The sequence below is a fragment of the Erinaceus europaeus genome, chromosome 8, assembly GCF_950295315.1.
Source record: "Erinaceus europaeus chromosome 8, mEriEur2.1, whole genome shotgun sequence".
In the NCBI taxonomy this organism is placed as follows: Eukaryota; Metazoa; Chordata; class Mammalia; order Eulipotyphla; family Erinaceidae; genus Erinaceus; species Erinaceus europaeus.
Window position 1 is genome coordinate 117,072,410 of NC_080169.1, and position 17,190 is coordinate 117,089,599.

A 17,190-nucleotide genomic window follows, 5' to 3' on the forward strand; every position below is an offset into this window, starting at 1 on the left:
TTGGAGCCCTATTTGGGGAGTCCTGAGATTCCCAAACAGACATGATGAGGCAGCCTAGAACTCAAATAAATCCCTCTCTCCATTGTTACCAGTCCTTTCTATCAGGAAAAACACAATAGACCTCTTTGTGGGGCCCCCATAGGACCTTGCCCTCAACTTGGATCAACAATGGTAGAGAATGTTCCATTCTCTAAAGGGAGGCTGGACAATATACTCTATGCTGCACCTGATGGGTCGATATTGGGGCAGCTTGGAATGTTCCTACTTATGACCACAGAATGTGAGCTCAGATCTACAGGGATGCAGAGGTCACATAGGCTCCTAAGCTGAATTTGGGCCCCAGATCACATCAAAGTGATGGCGTTTACAGTCGACAATATTTATACACCTTTCCCATATTTGGTAGATACTTTCTTCCCTGATCCAGCTTTCTGGTCCTTCTGCCAGCCATGATATCACCTGCTCAGACAATAATTAGGATCCACTTGCATATCAGATTTCAGGCTCAGGCAAAAAAAAAAAAAAAAAACACTGGTATAGCCACAGGCCCTTTGGAATATAACTAAAATATGCCTACTAGCTATCTACAAAATGGAGGGGCCCCCAACTCTTCATCTGCACTATTCCAGCCTTTATGACCATGATTGGTCAACAATTTGTTTGGCTTTGTATGTTAACTCTCTCTTCAACCACCAGGTTCCAGATGCTAACAGGATGCCTACCAGACTTCCCTGGACTGACAACCCCACCAAAATGTCCTGGAGCTCCACTTCCCCAAAGCCCTTCCCTACTTGGGAAAGTGAAAGACAGGCTGGGAGTATTGATCTGGATCAACCAGTCAACGGCCATGGTCAGCAGGGAAGCAATTACAGAATCCAGGCCTTCCACCTTCTGCATCTCACAATGACCTTGGGTCCATACTCCCAGAGGGATAGAGAATAGGAAAGCTATCAGGGGAGGGGATGGGATAAGGAGCTCTGATGGTGGGAACTGTGTAAAGTTGTACCCCTCTTATCCTATGGTTTGGTTAATGTTTCCTTTTTTATAAAAATAAATAAATAAATAAGAACAGGAAAGCTATGGAGGGAGGGATTGGATATGAAGCTGTGGGGGAGAGCATTGTGTGGAAATGTACTCCTCTTATCCTATAATCGTGTCAATATTTCCATTTTATAAATAAAGAACATAAGCCACTTATTGTGTGACTTAAACTGAACAGGAGATAAGATTACTTCATACATAGCTACAATGACTTATAACACATGAATATCTTTATAAATAATGAACAGTTTCCAGGGAAAAAAAAATCTGATACTTTAACAAACACTGAGCCAATGTTTCTGCTACCCCAAACCTTGTAAATGCTCATACTGTTATTATTTTAGATGCTATTCCAGGTCACTTGCATAACAACCTATGTTTTCATTGCCAAGGCTTTACTGTTCAGCGCTGACTTTTTCAGACAGAGAAAGGAAAAGATACCCACAACACCAAAGCTTCCTCCTCCAGTGCAATGCACATTGGATTTGAACTGGGCCACGCACAAGATAAAGAAGATGCACTCTCCAAATACACTATCTTGCCAGCCCTGATTTTTTTTTTTTAATGTGGCATTGAGAAATGCCACAGGGAGGGGGTAGGTAGCATAATGATTATGCAAAGAGACTCTTGTGCCTGAAGCTCCAAAGTCCCAGGTTCAACCCCCAACACCACCATAAGGCACAGCTGAGCAGTGCTCTGGTAAAAAAAAAAAAGAAAGAAAGAAATGAACCCAGGACCTTATTATGTTCAACAGCACAACTGAGCAGCCTCCATAAAGCAACCATAAAGCAATTTCTTTTTTTTTTTTGAGAGAGAGAGAGAGAGAAGTACTGGTTCTCTTGTTTCCCTGTGGTAGTGAGTTTCCAACTCAGAGCCTAGAGCATGGTAAGCGGCTCATTCAACTAAGTGTGTTCTGTCTTGGTCCTTATACAGCAAATTAATCTGAATGCACAATGCAGCAAAGATCAGTAATGAGGAAGACACACTAAATACTATGAAACAAGGGGGTAAGGGAGTTGTCAAAATGGGATTATCTGATATACAAAAATATATATATCACATCAAACCAAAGGAAGGTTGTAAGTTGGGCCCAGGACATAGCAAAATGGATATATATAAAAAGGCTTTCTTGCCTGAGGCTCTTAGGTCTTAAGTTCAATCTCTGGTACCACTATAAACCAGAGATGAACAGCGCCCTGATTTAAAAAATTAAAAAAATAATAAGATAAATAAATACAAAAGAAGACGAGAAGAAGAGGAGAGAAGAGCCAACCTAAAACAAGTTGCAAGGGAAATACCACAGACTTTCTATGCGTAAAGCCAGAGGTGCCTTAGGGGTTCAATCTCCAGAACCACTGTGTCTAAAAATTCTTTTTAAAAACAAGCACCTTTTTTTCTTTTTTAAAAAATATTTTATTTATTTTATTTTTGAAAGAGATGCAGAAAGAGAAAGGGAGGGAGAGGAGAGAGACAGAAACACCAGAGCACTATTCAGCTCTGGCTCACAGTGGTATGGGGGATTGAAATTGGGACTTTGGAGCCTCAGGCATGAGAGTTTCTGTGCATAACCACTGTGCTACCTCCCCCACCCCAAGCACCTTTTTTGCTATGATGATTTTCTGTGTGTGTGTGTGTGTGTGTGTGTGTGTGTGTGTGTGTTTGGCCCCTTTTTACTTCTAGGTTATGAACCAATTCTAATTTGCCTTCTTCCTTCAAGCTGTAACCCAATGTTTTCTAGCTAGTAATGCTCAGGACATGGTTGAATTTAGTTTGATTGGAGAGGAGAGGGGTATGGGGAGAAAGGTGGAAATGGAAAAAGAGAGGGTAAGGAAGGAAAGATAAAAAGGTTAAGTTGTCAGCACAAACAACTTAAATGTCAAATGATCTCCAGATACAAAGAGTAGGGGTGAATCAAATGTTGTTGACTGTAAACTGTTGTTTACAGTCAACAACATTTATACACCTTTCCCGTATTAGGGATCTACTCTCTTCCATGATCCAGCTTTCTGATCCTTTTTCCAACCATGACATCATCTCCCCAGACAGTAACTTGGATCCATCTGCATATCAGATTTCAGGCTCAGGGGAAAAAAACAAACTAGTATAGTCACAGGCCCTTTGGAATATAACTAAAATATGCCTACTAGCTATCTACAAAATGGAGGACCCCCCAACTCTTCATCTGCACTACTCCAGGCTTTAAGTTCATGATTGTTCAACAATTTGTTTGGCTTTGTATGTTAACTCTCTTTTCAGCCACCAGGTTCCAGAGGCTAGCAGGATGCCTACCAGACTTCCCTGGACAGATGATCCCACCAATGTGTCCTGGAGCTCCGCTTCCTCAGAGCCCTACTAGGGAAACAGAGAGACAGGCTGGGAGTACGGATGGACCCATCAACACCCATGTTCAATGGGGAAGCAATTACAGAAGCCAGACCTTCCACTTTCTGCATCCCACAATGACCTTGGGTCCATACTCCCAGAGGGATAAAGAATAAGAAAGCTATCAGGGGAGGGGATGGGATAAAGAGTTCCGGTGGTGGGAATGGTGTGGAGTTGTACCCCTCTTATCCTACGGTTTTGTCAATGTTTCCTTTTTATAAAAAAAAAGGGGGGGCATAGGGGCAGGTGATGGTGCACCTGGTTGAGCGCATATGTTACAGATACAAAGGGTACACCTCTTATGATAAACATTTTCTCCCTGATCAAATCCTACTCATGCTACCCCTGAACTCATCTTTTAGCCACCTGGGTCCTGTGGACTTCCTTGTTCATCTCAGTGTCGACTAGGTTTTTTTCCAAGAATCCTGCTAATCACTCCCGTATCTAATCTGTTTCCTCATCCTCCACCCTTCTGGCTTAAGTTCAGCAAGAATCCTACTACATCAGCTTGGGCACAACCGCTTTTCCCTTGATATAATTGTCTATCCCACTCTCCTAGACATGCCATTCAGACTCTGGCTACAAATTCTCATGTGCTTTTGCTGCATTCAGAGTTGGATTGACTATCTCCAACTATTATAAAGCTGTGGAAATCACTTGGACAAAGTTTTCCTAACTATAATGTAATTAATAAATGTCATTGAAAAATTGTTCTCCTTTAAACAATGTTATTACTTTTTTATTCTTTAGAATCTAGTATGTAAGAGGAGGAAGGCAAGACACACACACACACACACACACACACACACACACACACACACACACTGGCATGGTTATTCAATTCAGTAAACAACTGCTCATTGAGGGAGAAATTTAAAAAGCAGGCAAGGGTGTTGGGTGGTAGTGCAGTGGTTTAAGCACACATGGTGTGAAGTGCAAGGACCAGCTCAAGGATCCCGGTTTGAACCCCGGCTCCCCACCCACAGGGGGATCGATTCATGGGTGGTGAAGCAGGTTCTGCAGGTGTCTATCTTTCTGTCCGCTTTTTTGTCTTCCCCTCCTCTCTCCGTTTCTCTCTCTGTCCTATCCAACAACAGTAACAACAAACAATAATAATAACCACAACAAGGATACAACAAAATGACCTCCAGGAGCAGTGGATTCATAGTGCAGGCACCAAGCCCCAGCAATAACCCTGGAGGGAAAAAAAAAAGGCAAGAAGAGTCAAGCACTGGAAAACACAAAGGTATGAACAGAAATGTCTGCAAGAGCATTATGCCTGGTAAGATGTAGTCGCTACAAAATGTCTTGCTAAAGCTCTATATACAACAGAAGATCAAGTGAGTCTGAAGAAATCTGGTGGGGTGGATTAAGGTGTACAGTTATCAAACTTACACTAGCAGATGTCTGGGTTAGTCCAGATAGGTCCACCAGGTAGGAAGCAGAAATTAACAGACCCTGGCTCAGTTCAGACACACTATTCTTCCTCACCATGAGGCAGGTCAGGGAGAGAAAGAAACTGATAAGCATCCACACTGGGAACCAGGAAGTAAAGTAAAATAAGCCGCAGGTTCCATGTTCTTTCACGTTTACTGTAAATTAGGAAAGGCTGAGGTAAATTCCAAAATGAGATGAAGAATTCCCTGATTACAACTCTCCAACACTGCCTCACTCATTCTCATTTTTGAGGGAGGTAAAGAAGATGTAGAGATTAAATGAAATTTGAGCTCCTTCTCTGACATAATTAGCTGTACCTGGATTCCCCAGATCCAGAAGACATCTCTCTTTCTGCATTAAAAAAAAAAAATGATGTTTCACCAATGTGTCTGCCATTTGGTATCTGGGTCTCAGTTTTCTCATTCATCCGTATATTCGACACACATTTTATGGGGCTGGCTTTTGTGAGTTTATCATAAAGACAATGGACACAGAAAGACTGCACCTATTCATGAAGATCTCAGAGTTCAGGAAACAGATGATGATTAACATAAAGATATGCAAAATAAATTTTAAAAGCTAGGAATAAACCTATGGATGCAGAGTGTGGACTTAGGGCCATGTGCGCCTTAAAATGTTCACCAAAGGGAGTCGCGCGGTAGCGCAGCCGGTTAAGCTCAGGTGGCGCCAAGTGCAAGGACCGGAGTAAGGATGCCGGTTCGAGACCCGGGCTCCCCACCTGCAGGGGAGTTGCTTCACAAGCAGTGAAGCAGGTCTTCAGGTGTCTATCATTCTCTGCCCCTCTCTGTCTTCCCCTCCTCTCTCCATTTCTCTGTGTCCTATCCAACAACGACGCCATCAATAACAACTAAAACAATAAAACAACAAGGGCAACAAAAGAAAATAAATAAATATTTTTTAAAAAGTTCACCAAAATTAGCATTAATCTAACTGTAAAATCACTCCAATTTTTCAATGTAATAACAACCTCCACCTGTCTTGATTAAATTAAAAAATTAAACTGAATAGATTGATGTTAGTTCATCATAAATTATAAAATTTATTCAAATTTCTAACTAAATTATTTGAAAGGATAAAGAAAAAAGAGAAAAAATCTCATAAACATGAGTCACATCTAGTGTTCCTATTTAATAGAAACTTTCTCAAAAAAACCCCACTGTTATGAATAAAAATGTATGAATCTTCTCAATTGTATTCAGTTCCATTCATAAGGCCTGCATCTGAGATTTTCATAAAGTACTAAGTGGAATAACTATAGAAACCTATACAAGAAATCCATACATAGCAGCTTAAACCAATCTAAGCTGTCTTTCATTGCCAGCCATATATTTAGAAAAGAGGTCAGAGGTACTTAGAATAAATAAGAATATTAAAGCAAAAGGTCAGCAAATTACAGAGCTACCTCAAGAAGACAGGTGGAAAACACCAGCATTACAACCCGACAAGGACAGACAGACAGAATAAGATAAGTAAACGAATATGATCAAATAAACAGACCAGTCCCCTCCAAAATGAAAAGAAAAGAACTATACATCTAAGAACATGATTCACTGGAGAAGAGGGAGATACAACACAATTTATTTTTATTATTTTATTTACATGTTTATTAGATCTAGACAGAGAGAAATCGAAGGGACAGAGGGAGAGAGATAGAGAGACACCTGTGACACTGCTCCACCACTTGTGAAGGTAGATAACAGGGATTGAACCAGGATCCTTGTGCATTGTAACATGTGCACTTGACCAGCTGCACCATTCCTGGCCCCCCAACACAATTTGTTTACTTTTTTGCAGTCCTGTCTGCATGAGACCACTGCAGAGTGACCCTCTCAGGACAATACTCTTTATTCCTCACTTTAGAGAGAATCCAGAGAGGGACAGACAAATAGAGAATTAGCAGAGAGAACACAGCAGTGCTCCTCTGTCCATAGAGTCACACGCTAAGTCATACACTCTACATCATGAGCTGCTTCCTGGAAGCCACAGTGGCTCGCCCAGCTGAGAGCACACATTACCATGCACAAGGACCTGGGTTCAAGCCTCTGCTCCCCACCTTTAAGGGAGACACATCACAAGCAGTGAAGCAGGTCTGCAGGTATCTATCTTTCTCACTCCCTATCTCCCTGCCTCCCTCGTAATTTCTCTCGGCTCTATCCAATAATAAAAATAGAAATAAAAAAATAAAAGAGGAAAAAATGGCCACTGGGAGCAGTGAATTCATAGTGCTGGCACTGAGCCTCAGCAATAACCCTGGTGGCAATAAAAGAATAAAATAAAAAGTAAAACCATTAAAAATAATTTAACTCTGTAAGGGTTAGCAAGTAGTTCACCTGGTAGAGCACATACATTATCATATACAAACACTTGAGTTCAATCCCTAATCACCCTGTGGGAACCCCTGAAGAGTGAAGAAGGGCTGAGGTCTCTCTCTCTCTCTCTCTTCATATTGCAAAAAAGCTTCCAGGTAGATGCTGAACTCTGGCAATAATCCTAGTGGCAAAAAATAACAACTTACAAAAAGCAAAAATTAAGTGGCTTTTGTTTAGTTTCCTGAGATCTGGTAACTAGTTTCTAATACCTTTTTTGAAAGCAAGTACTTACTACTCAATCCCAAAGTTACTGAGCTCAAAGTTTGCTTAGGAAGCCAACTGTGACAATCTTGACTTGCTTTTATTTATTATTCAAAAGTACTTCATTTCTATGTTTAACATTCTGACTTTGTGCTTGTGTGTTTGACACCTTCATGATGACTTTCTGCCCCTCAGTAAGGAAAGAAGGCTTGATCCTGCCACAGACACACTTAGCACACATGAACCCACCATCGATCCCACTGACAATGACATATGCTTCCTGCTACTCTAAGTCTCATGGTATGAACTCCTCAAAGTAGGTCTGGGCACATACCACATGTATTTTGGTGCTTTTCCAACTCTGTTGGTATAAAAGTAAACAATTCTATTATGGTGGTTTAAAAAGCTTAATTTTGTTAGAGGTTATGTAAGGCATCCCAAAAACCATATGCCAAATGCCTAATCATTGTGAATGCCCATACAAACCAAGCCCAGAAGAGAAAAAGAAATTGATTTGTTTTTATATTCCATTCACCATTTTGTGCAAACATTATTAAGCAGTTGGCATTTGGTACTGTACCTCTATAGTACACATATGATTTCTGGTGGTGATATTAGAACCAATACTTAATTTATTTCTTTTGAGGACAGGAATTTATAATGAGAATCCAAGAAATGTTTGTGAAAATAAAGCATCTAGAGCAAGTTTCCTACGGTGATATAAAAAAATTGCTTCTTGCTCTTTGTGAAATAAACATTTTCTTCTAGCTATGGCTTTTATGAGACAAAAATCAAACAGCTTGGGAATAATAAACTTCAATCAGCATGATATTTAAATGTACTCAGTATATAAGAACGCTCAAGATTTTCCAATAACAAAATATAATGTTTTAAATGTTATATGTGTCTTATCACTTTATATTTGAGGACAGATTCATTCTGTATGATACAACTATGATTTTCCTTTGAACATTAAGTAGCAGCAAATCTTAGGAGCCATGACGGTTTGTGGAAGTAACTGAGCAGCATTTCCTACTGCCCATAATTATAAGGAGTTTTGCCAATGTTAGTGACTAGAGAATTAATAGTGTGCTTAATGTTAAGAAATATAATAGGAGAGTAGGGCACCAAAGTAAAAACCCTCTGGTGAGGGGGAGGGGGGACATTCTGCTTCCCAGGGAGGTGGGGGGGTTAGGGGGTTGGGGGGTGGAGGGGTGGGATGGGACACAGTCTTTTGGTGGTGGGAATGGTGTTTATGTACACTCCTATTAAAGTGTAGTCATATAAACCACTAGTCAATTAATATGAGAGGGGAAAAATTGATCATATACCTAGAATTTTTTAAAACACAGACTAAGACTTTTTAATACATAGGCTGAGTCTTTGATATGTTGACTCTCTCAAAATCCTAGACCACGGAGAACAGAAGCAACTGGTGGCACAGCTATATACAAGATGCTGGGTATTATACAGCAAACCCTAACAAAGGGACTTTTCAAAGTTAACCCAATTACCAAATAATGTGATGATAACAATAACTATCCATTGTCTTCTTGAACCCTAAGACAGCAGGGACCTCACATTTCCACTATAGAGCCTATATTTTTCCCAGTCCTGGAACCTTAGGGTTCTGCATGCTTCTCTCAATTCATATCAAATAATATTGCATCCGCAGATCACAACCTAATCAACTCAAGGAGTGCCACCTCAACATGCTTCACTTCAGACTGTGTCCAGAGACTTCAGGTGTGGAATGACAACCCTTCAGCTTCATTACCCGGGTGAGACCTTTCCTTTCATAGTATTCTCTAATTCCATTCTAGGTGTTCCACTCCCCAATAAAGTCCCCAAACCTAGATATAAACCCGGTCCCCTGAGATAGAGCATATGTTCACACGTGTCCATAAACCAGGGAAAATATATACCTGAAAGCAGAAGTACACAATAGTCTGCAGTGAGTACCCCCACAACACTTTCATCTGCACTATTCCAGCCTTTAGGTCCATGATTGTTCAACCATTTGTTTGGCTTTGTATGTTAACTCTCTTTTCAGCCACCAGGTTCCAGATGCCAGCATGATGCCAACCAGACTTCCCTGGACTGATGACCCCACCAATGTGCCCTGGAGTTCCGCTTCCTCAGAGACCCACCCTACTAGGGAAAGAGAGAGGCAGGCTGGGAGTATGGATTGATCAGTCAAAGCCCATGTTCAGCAGGGAAGCAATTATAGAAGCCAGACCTCCCACCTTCTGCAACCCATAATGATGTTGGGTCCATACTCCCAGAGGGAAAGAGAATGGGAAAGCTATCAGGGAAGGGGATGGGATATGGAGATCAGGTGGTGGGAATTGTGTGGAGTTGTGCCCCTCCTATCCTACAGTTGTGTTAATGTCTCCTTTCTTAAATAAAAAAAAAAAAGAAGAAATATAATAGGTTCTGCAGACACCTATCATAGGAGAGGAGACATTGTACCTGTGTGTCAACAATCATACTGTGAGGTCAGGCAGAGGCACACCTAGTAGAATGCACATGTGACAATGCACAAAGACCCAGGTTCAAGGGTCTGGCCTCCACCTGAAAGGGGGAAAGCTTCACAAGTGGTGAGGCACTCCTGCAGGTCTCTCTCTCTCTCTCTCTCTCTCTCTCTATCTATCTATCTATCTATCTTCCCTTCCCTCTCTGTTTCTCTTTGTATCAACCAAATAAATAAAATATTTTTTAAAAATCATACTATAAACCATTAGCCCTTCAACAAGATGATTAGAAGGCAAGATGCAGAGTGCAAGGGAAGCCTTTCATCTCAGTCCCTTGCCTCAAGTTCTTCTCCCTGAGGTGAATAAGTTCATTCCTTTTTAGAAATATTTTTGATGATTAAAATGTATACCCCCCTAGAGTCTTTTCACTGAAAATATTCATAGAGTGAAAAAAATCCATGTTCTGATAGTATTTCATAGACTTTGTATGCACTCCAAAGGCATTTACATTCAATCACTTAGTTTGTGGCTAATACTTAGTGAGCACATGGAATTATCATAATGCCAGTGGTAATAAAATTATAATTTTGAAATACTAAAAGAAAAAAATTTAAAGTTTCTATTGAATGGGATGACAAGAGAGTTTACCATAGAGGATGGCTGTATTATTATCATCATCATCATCATCATTATCGTCCCCAGAATTATTGGACTCAGTGCTGGCACTGAAATATGGCGCCTGGAGGCCATTTTTCCTTTTTTTTTTTTTTAATAGAACAGGACAGGGAGAAATTGAGAGAGAAGGGGAAGACAGAGAGGGGGAGAGAAAGATAGACACCTGCAGACCTGCTTCACCACTTCTGAAGCAACCCCCACTGCAGGTGGGGAGGATGCCTGTATTATCTACCACAGGCTTTACATCAAGTCTGATTCCTATCACACTGGGGGAGGATTCCCTGTTGTGCTGTCTTTCCCTCTCTCCCTCCTGTCTCTGTTGCATTGTTTTAATCTGAAAAAGTGATTCCAGAGTGGTAAAGCCTCAGGAAGACAACCAAAGAAGGAAAAGGAGGTAACAGTCTACTGAACAATAAGAATCACCATAAAAGGCATTAAAACGATCAAAGAATAAGAAGGCATAGTGACTAACTAACAAGGAAACCCACAAAGTAGAGAGGGATATTTAAAAAGCAGTGAAGAATTACATTTGAATATACAGAAAGCAGGCTGTGAACACATATTGACTTGCTCCTTTGTATGGATCACTATGAAGTTAAGACTACTGATACATTAAAACATACAGAAGAATACCATCACTGAATCAAAACGCTGGCAAACTGGAGAGGACATTAACAAAATGGAGGATCCCCAACACTTCATCTGCACTATTCCAGCCTTTAGGTCCATGATTGCTCAACAATTTGTTTGGCTTTATATGTTAACTCTCTTTTCAGCCACCAGGTTCCAGAGGCTAGCAGGATGCCAACCAGACCTCCCTTGACAGACAACCCCACCAATGTGTCCTGGAGCTCTGCTTCCCCAGAGCCCTGCCCCACTAGGGAAAGAGAGAGGCAGACTGGGAGTATGGATCGACCTGTCAACGCCCATGTTCAGTGGGGAAGCAATTACAGAAGCCAGACCTTCCACCTTCTGTACCCCATAATGACCTTGGGTCCATAATCCCAGAGGGATAAAGAATAGGAAAGTTATCAGGGGAGGGGATGGTATAGGGAAGTCTGGTGGTGGGAATTGTGAGTTGTACCCCTCTTATCCTATGGTTTTGTCAATGTTTCCTTTTTATAAATAATTTTTTTAAATCAACATTAAAAAAAAACAAGATGTGATCATCAAGGTGACACATCAGAAGAGAAAGGACAACTGTGACTCATAAGTAGGATAGGTTGCGGTGGATTTCTGGACCCCTTGTTGGGAGACCATTCTCCAGTAGCTGCCTTTCTGTCTGCTTGTGAATGAAATCCTCACTCTCTTTGTTGAGCACTGTGTCTTTTAAGAATCTTTGTACAGAGGAGAGAAGTCCTTTACAGAAAAAGCAAAAGAACTTAGATGGATGCCCTAGAATAGCCTAGTGCTGCTGCTTCTACCTCTGACTGTACAGTAGGGATTATGTCTGAAAACTCAGCATTTCTCTGCTCCCCCCAAATGCTAGAGGGATGGTTGTTAGCCAGCTGAGTAAGAAAAGCATATGAAGCTCCAGGACACATTGGTGGGGTCTTCAGTCCAGGGAAGCCTGGCCGGCATCCTGATGACATCTGGAACCTGGTGACTGAAAAGAGAGTTAACATAGGAAGCCAAACAAATTGTTGAGCAATCATGGACCCAAAGCTTGGAATAGTGGAGAGGAAGTGTTAGGGGGGTACTCACTGCAAACTTAGTGTACTTCTGCTTTCAGGCATATATCCTCCTATCCTATGGTTTTGTTAATTAATCCTTTCTTAAATAAAAAAGAAAAAAAAAAAAGCATATGAAGAAATACTTTGGGAACATACAGATTGCTCCATATCCTCTCCCCTATCATGGTCCAACAGAGACAAGACAGAAAGTTGGTATGGGGTTGGCTTGGAGGCATCAGGGGTCACAAGAAGAATAGCATCTTCTTATGCAGGTCCTTGTGCTTTGTGCCACCTGTGCTTAACCACTGAGCTTAACCAAACTGCCTAGGAATAGCATCTCAATACAACCACTGCAGGAGACCACAAGTAAAGAGGAGCTAGAGGCTAAGAGGGAATTATCAGGGGCCTAATCCATTCATTGTCCTGCAAATTCTAGCCACTGGCAAAGGGGCAGATGCCACTGAAGGCTGATAAGGAATCAATTAGACCAAAGCCACTGCAGATTAGTGTGGCTTAGTCACTGTTCTGTGTATTATTCAGACATATTACAGGGCAACTGTATATCATTCACTGCCAACACTCTCTTTTCTATCCCACAAGCCCATCAGTCCCATGACCAATATGGGTTCCCAGGGGACACCTACACTCACGGATTGAATTGCCGCCACTGGTTGGGTCCAGACTAAGTGTTTTTTTTTGTTGTTTTGTTTTTTTTAAATCATTGTTGTGGTCATTATTATCGTTATCTATGTCCTTGTTGTTGGATAGGACAGAGAGATGGGATAGGAGGGTAAGACAGAGGGGGAGAGAAAAACAGACACCTGCATACCTGCCTCACTGCTTGTGAAGCGACCCCCTGCAGTGGGGAGTCAGGGGGCTCAAACTGGGATCCTTGAGCTGGTCTTTGTGCTTCCTGCCATGTGTGTTTTTCATTTCCAGAGTTCCAGTTGGATACCAAGTGAGAAGCCTCACTTTCCACATTCTTGACTGTGCCATTAATCAAACCTCTGTTTGCAAAGGTCCCTGGGATAATCTCACAATACACAAAAGCCCTCTCTAATCCAGTACGTTAGAGTGACGTGACAGGTTTTTGCTTCTTGAAGAGCCTTATCACATTTTAATAATCTGAAGTTACTATTACCAGATACCTATCCCAGGTTGGTCTTAACCTGACACTTGGGGTATTAGTGAAGAGAGCCCAATTTTTGTGTGAGATGAATGCAAAAGATTGATCTGCCTATCAGCTGGTCCGGTCAGGTTCATCAGATTGACTGATGGAATAGGATAGTCACATGAAAATCATCAGAAGTACAAGTAGCATATAAACAAGGCAACACTGTCAAGTAGTAATTCTCCACACAGTTTAAACTTCTGTATCTGCATGTCTTGTAAACAAAGTATTAATTATTATTGTTCCAGGCCATCTTTTCCAAGATAGTTTAGAAGACAGAGATCTGCTACCACTGGCATAGACTAAAGGCAAGCTGACTCTCTAGTATGATAAAAATAACAAGAGTTTCTCCAGGCATTCATGTTCCATGATAATAAGTGCTAGCTTCATAAATTTTAGGTTCCTCTCCCCCACCATGTAATCCCCAACATTCCCTGGCGTTCTCAGACCCTCTCTGCATCATCTTGTAGAAAGTAAAAGTACAGAAAAGGAAATCTATTAGCTACAAGCTACACCTCTAAGTAACTTTACTGCCCCTCATTTCTGACACAGGGGTCTGGTAACACTAGTCAGATCCTTAAAACGGTGACCAGCTGACTTGTAAACTTGCAAGTCAGGTAGAAACAGAAGTAATCAATTCTCTGATATTTGTAATATCAGGAAAATGTAGGGTTAGGGAGAATTCACCTGGTAGGGGACATACCTTGGCAAGTGTGTAACCCAGCACCACATGGACATGCTAAAGCAATGAGCTAAATTCAAGTGCGGTGCTGTCTCTCTCTGTCTCTGTCTCCCATTCTGAATGAAAATAAATAAATAAGTGTAGTGAAGTCACACAAGCTGGGACATGATTCTATCAAAGTAAATAAATGTTTTAAACCCAAGAATGAGTTTCATGTATGAATCCCCTCAAATAATGTTAAGAAAATCACTGACACATTTAAACAAGAATACATATATACTGACTCCTCTGCTCAACTCTGTCCCACCTCCAACTGTGGATCTTGCAAGCCTTCAATAATTATATCACCCCATATCATGATATTTGAACTTTTTTTTGTAAGTCTCCAATTTTCTTTTAGCTATAAAATGAACCAGACTAGAATCATATGTGGGTCAGGAATTCTAGGAAGAAGCCTACAAAAGACTTAGCTCAGAGTGTTTCAGTAATTAGTAAGAGCCCTGATTCTTATCTAAAACAGACTCTTGAGATTCTGTCATTTCAATGTGAATTTTTCTCAGAATTTATAACTAAACTTATGCTATAAATAATATATACACAGAGGATAAATATTATAGAAGCTACATTTCTGAAATGTTTAAGAATACTGTGGTTTATAGAAATGGTAAATATGTCAGGAAAACACACGTTCAGGCTTGTGGTTTGGAAACATATGCCTGTGTCAACACAACAGCTGAAAATGATGGCAGGGTTTCTCTCCTTCCGCAAGACAATATTAACTGTCCCATAAAACACAAGGCACTCTGGTTCACATCATAAACCACCAAATCAAAATACGTGCATATGAGTGTAGCCATGGAATATGTCTCTGTAAATGCCAGTTAACTTCCTCATAAATTTCTAACAGCTCATTATAAACAAAACCCAAGAACAAGTTTCCAAATTACATTATTTTAAAGACAGGTCATTGTTCATCATTGATAACTTCCATACACGGCTTGGCGGGGGGGTGGGGGGGAATGATATCACAGAGAAAGGACTTGTATGCACCATCAGAAAAAAAGTGATGCCTACACTCTTTAGTGTTTTCAACACAAAGGCTACAAAAATCACATTGTTTGAAATAAATCCTAGGCATGGTATCATTGCATCTGTAAATATTTCAGCATGTATCTCTAAAAGATGAGTTCTATAAAAAACAAACAAACAAAACAAAACAAAAAACAACATATACCAGGGGCCTGGAGATGACTCTGCAGCAAAGTATGTGGCTTCCTGTGCAAAATGCCCTGGACTCCAAGCAAAAATTAATAAAGCCATGGGACCTTTGGAATATACCTAGAATAGACCTCCTAGCTTTTTTCCAAAATGGAGACCCCAAATCTCATCTGCTATATTTTGCCTTTAGGTTCCTGACTATTAAACAATTTGTTCTGCTTTATAGCTTAATGGTTTTTCAGCTACCAAGTTGCAAATGTTACCATGACGCCAACCTGACTTCCCCAGACAAGAGGACCTCATCAATGTACCCTAGACCCCCACCTCTCTGGAGCCCTGACCCCACTAGAGAAAGACAGACAAGCTGGGAGTGTGGATTGACCTGCCAATGTCCATGTTCAGCGGAGAAGCAATTACAGAAGCCAGACCTTCCACCTTCTGCATCCCATACTGACCCTGGGTCCATGCTCACAGAGGGATAAAGAATAGGAAAGCTTTTAGGGAAGGGGATGCAATATAACACTCTGGTGATGGGAACTGTGTGGAACTGTACTCCTCTTATCCTATGGTCTGTGGAGATTTTTTATTTTTTCTTCTATAAATAAATTTTTTAAAATGCCCTGAGTTCAATACATGAAATCACATCTCAAAATAAATAAATAAATAAATAAATAAATAAATAAATAATTGGCGAGGAAGGAAGTTTAGGGTATTGAGAAAGGGCAAGATCCTGCGGTTGATTCCTTGGATTCCCATGAATTATTTCAAATTAAAAACAAACAAAAAAAAGATCCCACAGAGCTTCCTCATCCCTTCCACCTTGTGAAGAGATAATGAGAAGCTGCCAGATATAAATCCAAAAGAAGTCCCTCACCAGAAGGTAACCATATCTGCATCTTGATCTTGAAATTAACTGTGTTGCCCAGAACTGTAAGCAATACATTTCTGCTGCTGATAAAACACCCAGTCTGCGATGCTTTGTTACAGCAGTTATTGTAGACTAAGACACCTTTGGTTTTATCTATTGTGGTCAGTCTGTATCCATTATTTTGCTAGAAGCTGAAATTCTAATGTTGCCGCTGCTATTCTTTATCCCATCACTTCTCATTAGGGCATGGTGAGGCCCTAAGTCTTTCATTATTTTGTCAGGCATTATCTCACAATGTTCCGTAAGGAGGGGATAGGAAGAAATTTAGCGCTACTTATACACTGTGATGATTACTTTCTGCACGAATGTCAGGATAAATTTTGACTTCTTTCCCCTCACCCACCACTTCTGGGTTTTGTTTGTTTGTTTTGTTTTGTCTTCTTGTCATAGTAAGATTCACTAAAGTAAGGAGGGAGTGACAATCTGACAACTTCCTCCACAACAATACTACAAGTCAGCGGAATACTGCACTGTCCATGCCCCAATATTCAACAAAATGAGCAAATAGGAATCACTGAAAATAAAGGTTTTTATCAAATGAAGACACTCTTTTAGTCAAAGATATATATACATTGCTTTAAAAAATCTTAGCAGGGGAGTTGGGCGGTAGCTTAGCGGGTCTAAGCACACATGGTGCAAAGCACAAGGACCAATTTAAGGATCCCAGTTCAATCCCTGGGCTCCCTACCTGCAGGGAAGTCACTTCACAGGTGGTGAAGCAGGTCTGCAGGTGTCTGTCTTTCTCTCCCCCTCTCTGTCTTCCCCTCCTCTCTCCATTTCTCTCTGTCCTATCCAACAACGACGACATCAATAATAAAGACAACAATAAAACAACAAGAACAAGAAACGGGAATAAATAAATGTTAAAATTTAAAAAATAATGACTAATCACCTTTCAGTTCTAAGAATGACAAAGTT

At 40.7% G+C, this 17,190-nt stretch overlaps 1 protein-coding gene across 5 annotated transcripts in view; it reads right to left on the reverse strand.

The window, feature by feature from the left end:
• Nucleotides 1-17,190, reverse strand: part of TPK1 (thiamin pyrophosphokinase 1) — a 453,436-nt gene that overhangs the window by 388,314 nt on the left and 47,932 nt on the right. The gene's annotated exons all lie outside the window — the stretch shown is intronic.